The sequence below is a fragment of the Pyxicephalus adspersus genome, chromosome 9 (assembly GCF_032062135.1).
Source record: "Pyxicephalus adspersus chromosome 9, UCB_Pads_2.0, whole genome shotgun sequence".
Classification (NCBI taxonomy): Eukaryota; Metazoa; Chordata; class Amphibia; order Anura; family Pyxicephalidae; genus Pyxicephalus; species Pyxicephalus adspersus.
The window spans coordinates 2,093,667-2,103,361 of NC_092866.1; the positions used below are offsets into that span (position 1 = coordinate 2,093,667).

The window sequence follows — 9,695 nt, forward strand, 5'->3', positions numbered from 1 at the left end:
ATCGTTCGTAGATATTGCACACACAATAGATACGATCGTTTGAGCGATAGAGGAACTATGTGCACGACAGGAAAGTGAACGAACGTTCGCTCATTACGCATGCTCAGACCATGGACGATCAATGAACGATCGTACACAAGAACGATGTTCAACGATCGTCGTCCAATCCGATCCGCCGGTCCGGTCATTCGTTTCCAACGACTTTCCTCGTTCGTCGGCGTCCTTGGTTACTTTTTTTACGAACGATTTTTGCCCAATCGATCGTTCGTTGTTCGTTCGTTTTGAACGATAAAAATTGGAAGTGTGTACGCACCTTAAGGGTGACATTCCTCCCAATGGCCAGCAATGTAAGAGGAATTCTTCCCACTGACCACCACACTAATATACTTTGATCTTCGGATATAGTAATTATAGAAGGGGTTTCCTGAAGACCTGAAAGTTATTTCAAGGGTTCCCCCATGTTAAAAACATTGAGAAACACTGAGTTAGATAATTGATTATCTGGATACTTTGTGGATTATCTGGATACTTTGAATTGTGAGGATATCCAGTCATTCCACTAATGGTGAAATAGGTAAGTATACAATTATATCTCTGATAGTGAATGGGCAGATAATTCCTTTGGTGGTGAGCTGTGAGCTGTTTGTTCTTCGATTTCCCTTTCACCGTCTCAATTTGTTCTCTAAAATTACTATTTAGTTTTCCTTTAATTCAGATGTAAACTGCACGCATGGTCCAATGTTGTTGTCGTCAGGAAGCCAGCCCAAGGCCATGATGGGCAGCTAAAGACTCATTTAGACAGGAAGTGGCTGAAAGAGGCTGCAAGAGATCAGTGGTACAAGGATGGAAAAGAAGCAACAGTTTCTGAAAACGAAAAACAATTACACAGGGCACAGAGACTAAATATCATCCATTGGACTTCAACCCCCTTCATTCATTAGATCAGCTTTATTTATTCCTGAACTATGACAGTGAATATTTTACCATCTTTGTGCTTTTATAGCGGGAAAAGATAATCGATAACATTCACTTAAAGTTGCCCCAACCTGCCCAGGAGTTTACAAACTGCCCCCCCATGGCAGTGACCCGGTGATGTAATGCAACCACGGCGGGTCTGCGGTTCCCAATGACGTCCCTCTGTGGGAATATACCAGCTGCCAGATGTGCTGTGCGCTCCCAGCTGGGTTGTACTGGGAATATACAATGTTTGTGTGGGATTTCCCTGCAGATACAACAATTCTGCTGACGGAAGCATTGGAGAGGAGGCAGAATTGATGCCTCTCCTCTTCTCTCGCTTCATATTTCTTATTATAGAAAAAAAAAACCAACAACTTCCTTTTGGATCGCGGCGCAGCTGTCGGAAAACTGAGAAGTAGTTTTCTTGGTCCGGTTCCCAAAAATCTGCCTCCAGAGTCTGCGAGAGGAGCTGTGTGGGTGCCCGCTGCTGGTGTCATGTGCCAGGGCTCTTACTCCATCTGTGCCGGGCACGGCCAGTGTCTGCTGCGACTGGCTCTTAACCCCTGTGGTTCTGATTTGCGGGTCTGACACGGTGAGAGTCCCAGACACTTGTTTTATCCACACTAGTCTAAATGCCAATAACTGGGTCACCGGCTCATAAATTATTTTTTTTATTGGTGAATGGTGTAGAGGGTCCAAATCTTCATCTTCATCACTGTCAGTTCTGTTAGGTACCAGTATGGCATTACAAAATAACTTCTTAGTTATATATAGATATCCGGGGAAAGAACAGCTGTAAGAAATGACAAAGATTTCATCATATTCATTTATATAAAAATGGCAAATCACAAACACAAAAGTTTTCTGTTTTTGTGCAACCTAAACATGGAGTGGAGTAATTATCAATTACTGATAATGCTGCTCACATTTGTCATCTGATACATTAAGTTTATTTCTCTACTTTAAACTTAGGTTTATATTGGGCCTAAATATTCAGTGATCAATTTCTATATTTATTGGGCAGCACGGTGGCTCAGGGGTAAGCACTTTGGCCTTCACTAGGTCCTAGGTTCGAGTCCCAGCCAGGACACTATCTGCATGGAGTTTGCAGGTTCTCCCCGTGTCTGCGTGGGTTTCCTCCCACATTTCAAAAACATGCAGTTAGGTTAAATGGCTTCCCCCTAAATTGACCTTAGACTACATTAATGACATATGACTATAGTAGGGACATTAGATTGTGAGCTCCTTTGAGGGACAGTTAGTGACACGACTATGGACTTTGTACAGTGCTGTGTAATATGATGGCGCTATATAAATACTGTATATTAATATATATTGGCTTCCAAATTTCCCATACTTTGATTTCTTTACCACTATGGTTTTGGTTCCCATACCCATTTCTTTTGTTTTTCAACCCCGCTTGGTTCCATACCCCCATCATTTGTTTTCCCAATATATGGTCTGTATAGCTTATCCACTTTTTATAGTTTCTATAGCCTTATTTGTTTCTTATACCCTAATTGGTCCAATCACATCATTTTCAGACCCAGAAAAGACTAATAATTGGTTTCAGTACCTCTGTTTGGTTTCCATACCTCCATTTGGTTTGCAGATCCATTTCATTTGCTCTTGGACTCCTAACATTTGGTTTCCATAACTCCATCCTTTGGTTTTATTACTCTATCGTTTGGTTCCCAAGCCTCAATATTTAGTTTCTATACTTATATTATTTGTTTTTTTTTATACCCATAGTTTCATATAACCCCTTCATTTCCCATGCTCCTTTGATTCAGCTCTTCTACCCCCATCTTTTGTTTTTTCTACCCCCATCATTTAGTTCCCCTACCCCAATATTTGGTTCCTATACCTCACATTAATAATAATGGATCACATCAGCACAACGTGATGCATTGCAGTGTCATTCATATGAAAAGCATCCCAATGCACATATGTGAACTTTTTGTTGTGGGTCCTCTTGAAATGCATTGTATAGCTTTGACAGCCTGATTAAAACAAATAATCTGTGCCTGGGCCCTCCCAGTGCGGAGTCCATTGGAAGTGTCTATTCCAGGATTCATCCAGAGGTTGCTGGGGGTTCCTTGAGCAATGAGCAATTTGCACCTCTCAGGTCAGGACTCTCAGATCTGCTGTCCATTGGATTGCATTAGTTTTCTGTGTTATGTTAAGGAGTGAAACATTGGTGACACCTCATACCGGCTCCTGCACCACAATTCCCCCCAGCAGTTACCATGCTTGCTCCTCCGGTGTCACATTGGTTGCACAGAGATAGATTCTGATGACTGAACCGGATCTGCTGGGCTGTGACCCTTTAAGTGCTGAAAATAATGGTGAATATTTCGGCGTGTTTTATCTCGCCATCTGTGGCTGGACGGCCGGGTGGTATTTTGTTCTTTTAGCTGGGACGGCGTCCAATTCAGCTGTCACTTTGACCCGAGACTCAGAATAGCGGATGGTATGTGCCAAGGAGAAGGAGGGGGGGCACCGCTGGAGCCAGACCAATTAGGGGCCAGTTACAGGAGATCAAGGTGAATTTACTTTATTATATTTATTTTTCAGTACGTTGGCTGCCGCTTTGGCTGTCTAAATGTAACTCAGAGAAGCTCTGCCTGGTGCAAAGCTGGAGGTTTATTACAACTGCTGCAACATGCAATCACTTCCTGCTAATGAGAGAGAATATATAGGGTCCAGAGGAGCTTACACTTTAATGCCCCCCCCCCACAAGGGGCCCTGACATATACCGCAGTGCTGTACAGAGAACATTGAGCCAGTCCCATCAGTCTCTGTACAGAGGAGCTGACACTCTAATGTCCCCCCACAGTCACACACTATTATTATACAGGTGTGTTGCTGTCTATACATCACGCTGCACTCAGAGGTGATTGTGAAATATGATTGCACTGCAGCCTGGGGAAACAAATGGGTCCTTGAGGGGAGATTTGGGGGGAACAGACGGGTCTATTCATTACAGTGTCCTGATGTTGCGGGTGATGTCATTGTCCTGAGACGGCTACCCAAGTTCCCCCATACAGAGGCCCTTTGTGTGCCTGGGGACCCTCTCTGTGCCATTCTGTGAGTGGTTTTATTCCCCTATGGAGAGCAGCCTGGGCCAGGAGCTGGCAATCAATGAGAGCAAACACACATGAAAAGTGGCCTCATTACAAGTTATTCTCCATGTTGTTATTCTGTATGTATGGACTGTATACTGTATGTATGCACAGTACCACTTCTCTTGTCCTGTACCCTGCGTGTAATTCTCAGTATCTGTTCTCATTCTGTATGTATGGATTCTGCACAGTACCACTTCTCTTGTCCTGCACCCCGGGTGTAATTCTCGGTATCTGCTCTTATTCTATATGTATGGACTCTGCACAGTACCACTTCTCTTGTCATGTACCCTGCTGGTATTTTGTTCTCCGTATCTGCACAGATGTCTCTGGATGTATTTAATACCCTCTGATTGCAGGGTGAATGATTCTTGTAGATTGCAGAGTTGTCGCGTCAGGTCTCCGGGGACTGGATGTAGGACAGCGGCCTCTTGTCACTTGACCCCTACTACAGAGATCACTTCAGGCGCAAGGAGTGGTAGAAGAAGTGGCGTAACAATCCCTGGTGTAGCGGGGAGACTTTTATGGTGAATAATTGTGCAGCGATCCAGATGGCGGAACACTTTAAATGAAAAAGTGATTAATCTCTGCAGGCTGCAACTTTCATAAATTCATTGCATTATACTGCAAACACAATGCATTGGCGGCTTCATTATAACACAATGACTGCGCCAGCGCCTAAGAGCGCAGCCACCGCAGGTGATGGGGAGAGTCAAGCAGAGAGTTGCGAATTCCATGCACAAACAATGCAATGCACTCAGTTTACCTGCAGCTGATACAATGAACCAATTAACCTAACTGCATGTTTTTGGAATGTGGGAGGAAACCCAGGAGATAACCCACACAAACACATGAACCTGCAAACTTCATGCAGATAGTGTCCTGGCCAAGAATCAAACCTATGACCTAGCACTGCAAAGGTCAGAGCACTTACCTCTGAACTATTGTCTTGCCCCAACTATTGATTTGCACGTGCAAGCAAGACCCAAAAGCTGATCTGGAGTACAGCGCCATGAAAACATAAACTACGCCTCAAGAAATGCGCTCCGAAATCCATGCCGGAAATCCGAAGGAACTGGATTATTGATGGCCGGATTTTTGAATGTCAACCTGTACTGCTGTGTTGCAATGTCTTCCTGTGACCTGGGGAATCATCAGCTGACTTGCAACATTTTTAAACATGCAACAATATTCCAACCTCTGACCTAATATACATTGTTGCAATTTTTTAGGTTTCATTTTCACTGGGGGTGAAGCTGCAGCCTCCATAATGTGTGAATGGTCACTGGAAGTGTCTATGCTGACATCGGTGTCACCATTCGGGAAATCTTTCCATGATGTGCAGCTGATGCAGGAGCCACCGCATATAGACAGGAAGTAGCTTTAAGGAGTGGAGGACACCAGCAGAAAACTTTGCTTCCATGCAGAATTTTCCGCCTTTCCCCTGGCACCGGTTCTCCTCCTTTGACGCATTCACTTTATTGCGACTCTGTAACACTCGTGGTTATATTTCACGCAGCTGCTTTCCTCTTGCATGGGCTGCCAACATGCAAAAAATGCACCAGCACAATTCTGTTTACCATTGCCATCTGCTCAGGTGCATTTCCCATTACTGTAATGCGTGCTGGATTCTGAGCTGCATTGGAGTGCAGTGTGTATGCATGTTCCTGCAAAGGCCCAGCTTCAGGGACCAGGAGAGGTTTTCCTGACACCCCCCCAAAACCCTTTCCCCCCCAGCCAGTCAGCAGCCTCTGAGTTTCAATTCTCTGATGTCAGCGTTTCCTTATTTTGGAGCCGGGGTTTTCCTTTAACCTGTGGAAGTTGTTTTTCTATTTAAGAATCTCAGCGGTTTGGGCAGAATACGAGAAATCGCCTTTCCTTCTAGCGGCTGTGTAGTGCAGGGGAATCATCAGTGTGGGCAGGACCAATCCTAGTGTAGGGAAAACTGGTGAGGTCCCTCACTGTCCCCAGGGTCCCACATGATAGAATGGCAGGGGGTGCAGGGAGCTGGAATGTTGTACAGTAAAAATAGGGCCTTTCATGGTTTTATGCCCAAGCAGTATTGTCACCAAGGTGACGGCCTCTGCTTGCTGCTCATAACTGAGACAGGTTCTCTTGCTTTTTATAGCTAATCCAATTTTTTCTGCCTAAATATTATGTAATCTCCTGTGCAGCCAGCAGGTGGGGCTGTGCTGTCATTTGTACATGTAAAGCATTGTATAGCTGACAGCTGCTGGTTGTTTATAAAGCTCATCACATCATTAGGACAATGACTCCTCCCTTTTTGGATTGTTTAGTAAGCTGTTTCGATCAGACAAAGGGTGCCAGAAAGCAAGCTGTATGTGACGTGTTTTCTGCTTGGATAACCCGTAATGCTCTGAGGATCCCATGCCAAGTATGTGAAAGAATAAAACATCTAAAACCAAACTGATCCCAAAACATTATAGTTCTGTAAGGTGCCCACAACTATAAACAAATGTGTGCCCACTGTGGTCATAGTAAGAATATGCACAATGTGGCCTCCTTGGCATGAGTAATGTCCAAGGAATGTGATTGGTTGGAACTGATTGCACATCCTGTTCATTTACTAATTTTCAGATAAATCATCCACTTGGATGCCCCCCAAAGGCCAACACATGACCTGCTGTGCCAGCTTAGCTCAGTGCTGTATTTCTATAATAAGCTGAGTGAAGCGTGCCAGCCGGACTTTGACTGGTGCTTAGCGGGCACCACAGGTGTGCACGCTGAATATGTTCACATAAAACCAAAGGGCTCTGTTGTCCCTCATCTGTCACCACCTGTTATTTTACCAGCAGCTGATGGAGGAGGCGGAGATATCAGGCTTCCTGCATCGAAGAGCTGACACTCTACACATCTTGTTCGCTGACTCTGATGGAGCCACAATAAATCTCTATAGATTATAATGAACTCGGTGCCATTGTTCAATATGGCGCTTGGTGAAAGCGCACAATGTGTAAGGTGTGTGGGAACATCCAGGTTCGATTCATTACTGCGTGCATGTTAATGTCCAATGCAGGAATGCAGCCCATTCAGAATGAAGGAGCTGCCTTCCTGCACCACCGCAGCCTGCAACTAAATGTTTCTGCTGCTTTGGGGGTATTGGATGGCAGAGCAGCACTCTGTGATTTATGAATTACAACCACACAGAGGTGCAGATAGATTGTCATTGTGGTCATAGATCATCAGGTTGTGGTCATAGATCATCAGACGTCGCAGGTTTCAGACTTTTTGCTGAAATATGGTTTTCGATTTTCTAAATGACCCATGAAGACCAAACCCCCAGCGTTCACCCTGGCCCCTTTTAGCTGGGCGCTCCACCCGGCACTTTTTAGTAACCACCCGGCGGTTACAGAATAGTTGGGTCACAATACAGGGGCTGCCACTCACCTACAGGTTCTTCCATCCCAGCTTTAAAAAATTTGTTTGTTAAGCACTAAAACCCAACATCCTCTGGGCTGGGTGCTTCCACCTGGTCACTGCGGTCAAACCTTTTTGATGATGTGAACGAGTCAGTTTTGTGACTCTACATCAAACGTTGTTGGCTGGAGGAAAAAATGCGTGGCCACAGCATATGTCAGAGACATAACTGGCAATTGAGTCAGCGGGCACAGCATGGAATGAGGTCAATGAAATGGGGGGTTTCCTTTCTTTGCCGCATCTGCATCGCATCACAATATCTACAACAATCATTCTATTGCATGGGGGGTCAGAGATATACAAATTATTCCTGCATGGCCTCCTCTGCATCCAGATCCTTCATTTATATCACAGCACAGCTTAATAAATCAAGCCTTTAATTTGTTTATCATCAGTGCAGTGCATGGAACATGCGGCTTCATTGGGTTAGGTTTGGAGCTCCATGGGGGGTATAACAGGTAATGTGATACAAAGGGGGTCAAAGGAACCAGAAGGTGCCCGCTCACACTGCAATAGAGATTTCTACATCTCAAATAAGTTTTGGTGAAGTCGGAAGCTTTGTGCACGAGCTGCCTTCCAGTATAAATGACGCCTGTGCTTGGGCCCGCAGGAAAAATTTAAAGGGCTGGATGGGGGCACAGATGGCCCATAATGTTCTGCATGGTACTGGACATCTTGTGTGAGGACTGGACAGGGTCCCTGACATATTGGTGCCGCCAAGTACAGTTGGATCTGCGCTGTTTGTATAGAAGTCAGCTCAGCGAGGAGGAACAGATGGGCAGTTTAGTCATTTGGACGGATATGGTGGAAGAGCGGCAGCGCCGAACGCTTCCCGGCCAGTTGGTCCCACATGCGCCTTCCATGATGCTCCCAGCTGCGTTCAGTTCTCTGCCTGAAAATCTGCTAAATTATATATTTTATTTGAGCCAGACGCATTACATAGGCAGAAGTGTTCGCCTAAAATTTGCAAAATGGAATGGATTTTGTGTCGAACAACCCCCCCGATATTTCATAATGATGGATTTTGATTTGAAGGAGACACTTTTTTTTCTTGTACGTAAAAATGCGACGTGTTTGTTGCACAATGGCTGATGTTGGGCACCTTAGCTCATCAGGGGCTAACAGACAACTCCCCTTCCTATCGGCTGACTAGTAGGACAGGCTGGGATTTATAGTCCTACAGGAGCCATGTCTGTTGTATGATTGCCAGTCCTCTGGCTCCATGATAGAGGTTATAGTAACTTTTGGCAGATATTATTTTGCGGGGATTTCCAGGCTGAGAGCAGAAATATCGGGCACACAAATGTCTCTCCCTTCGGAGTGTGAAATGTTTCAGTGTAATAGTTATGATGCTGAGAGCTGTAAACTTAGAAATCGGATCATCCAATCCTAGCAGTAATAGCCGCCACATTTTCATTGTTCTTTTTATTTTTCATTGGGTCTTAAGGCTCTGACAGGAAATACAAATGACCTGCTAAGGATTTCACTTTATTATTCAGCCATTGCGTTTGGTGATCCTGGAACATACTCCATAAACATAAACATGCTGGTGTTGCTGGAACATACTCCATGCTGCCTCTTGCACTAGGAAATACGGAAGTAAGATGGTCCAGGAAAATGAATACCTTACGGATGCATCAGAAGGATGCAAAATCTTATAGATTAATTTCTTTCTATAGCAGGCGCAGACACAAGAGCTTACAATTTAATGCCCTCAGTTCAGTTATACACAGCAACCCTTTCAGTATATTTCTGGATTGTGTGAGTGGACACAGAACAGTATATGGGGCTTCTGAGCCTTGGAGCTCCCCATTTCCTCAGGGAGTGACGGATAAATGCCGCTTTATTTCCTGCGGAATTAGCTGCATTTCTGGCTGTCTTTGCGGCAGCCGCAATATTTCATCCTTTTATCTCCTTCAGGTGGAGGTTGTGTTATGGGCTCTGCAGATTCTGCTTTCTCTGGAATTCCCGGGCCGGTGATTCTGTCTTGTAAAGATTTCCACTGGGATCTAATTACCAAGTGCAGCATCTGCCCAGATGCCTCACCCGCCCCCTGGTACCAGCCAGTCATTAGGAATGGCACCTCGCCAGATGCCCAACTTATTCCGCAGCCTGCGGCCTCCCTGAGGACTGCCCGCGGGATCTTTCATTTTGGTAACAGCAGTTTGGGTGGGG

General features: G+C 45.0%; 1 protein-coding gene and 1 long non-coding RNA gene across 4 annotated transcripts in view; one reads left to right on the forward strand and one right to left on the reverse strand.

Moving 5' to 3' along the window:
* The window catches only part of GSE1 (Gse1 coiled-coil protein), a 184,019-nt gene that overhangs the window by 3,772 nt on the left and 170,552 nt on the right, over positions 1–9,695 (forward strand). The gene's annotated exons all lie outside the window — the stretch shown is intronic.
* Positions 1,620–9,695, reverse strand: part of LOC140337676 (uncharacterized) — a 27,602-nt gene continuing 19,526 nt past the window's right edge. Inside the window, exon 3 of the long non-coding RNA XR_011922117.1 lies at positions 1,620–1,750. This is a non-coding gene — a long non-coding RNA (uncharacterized lncRNA). The remainder of the gene's footprint in view (positions 1,751–9,695) is intronic.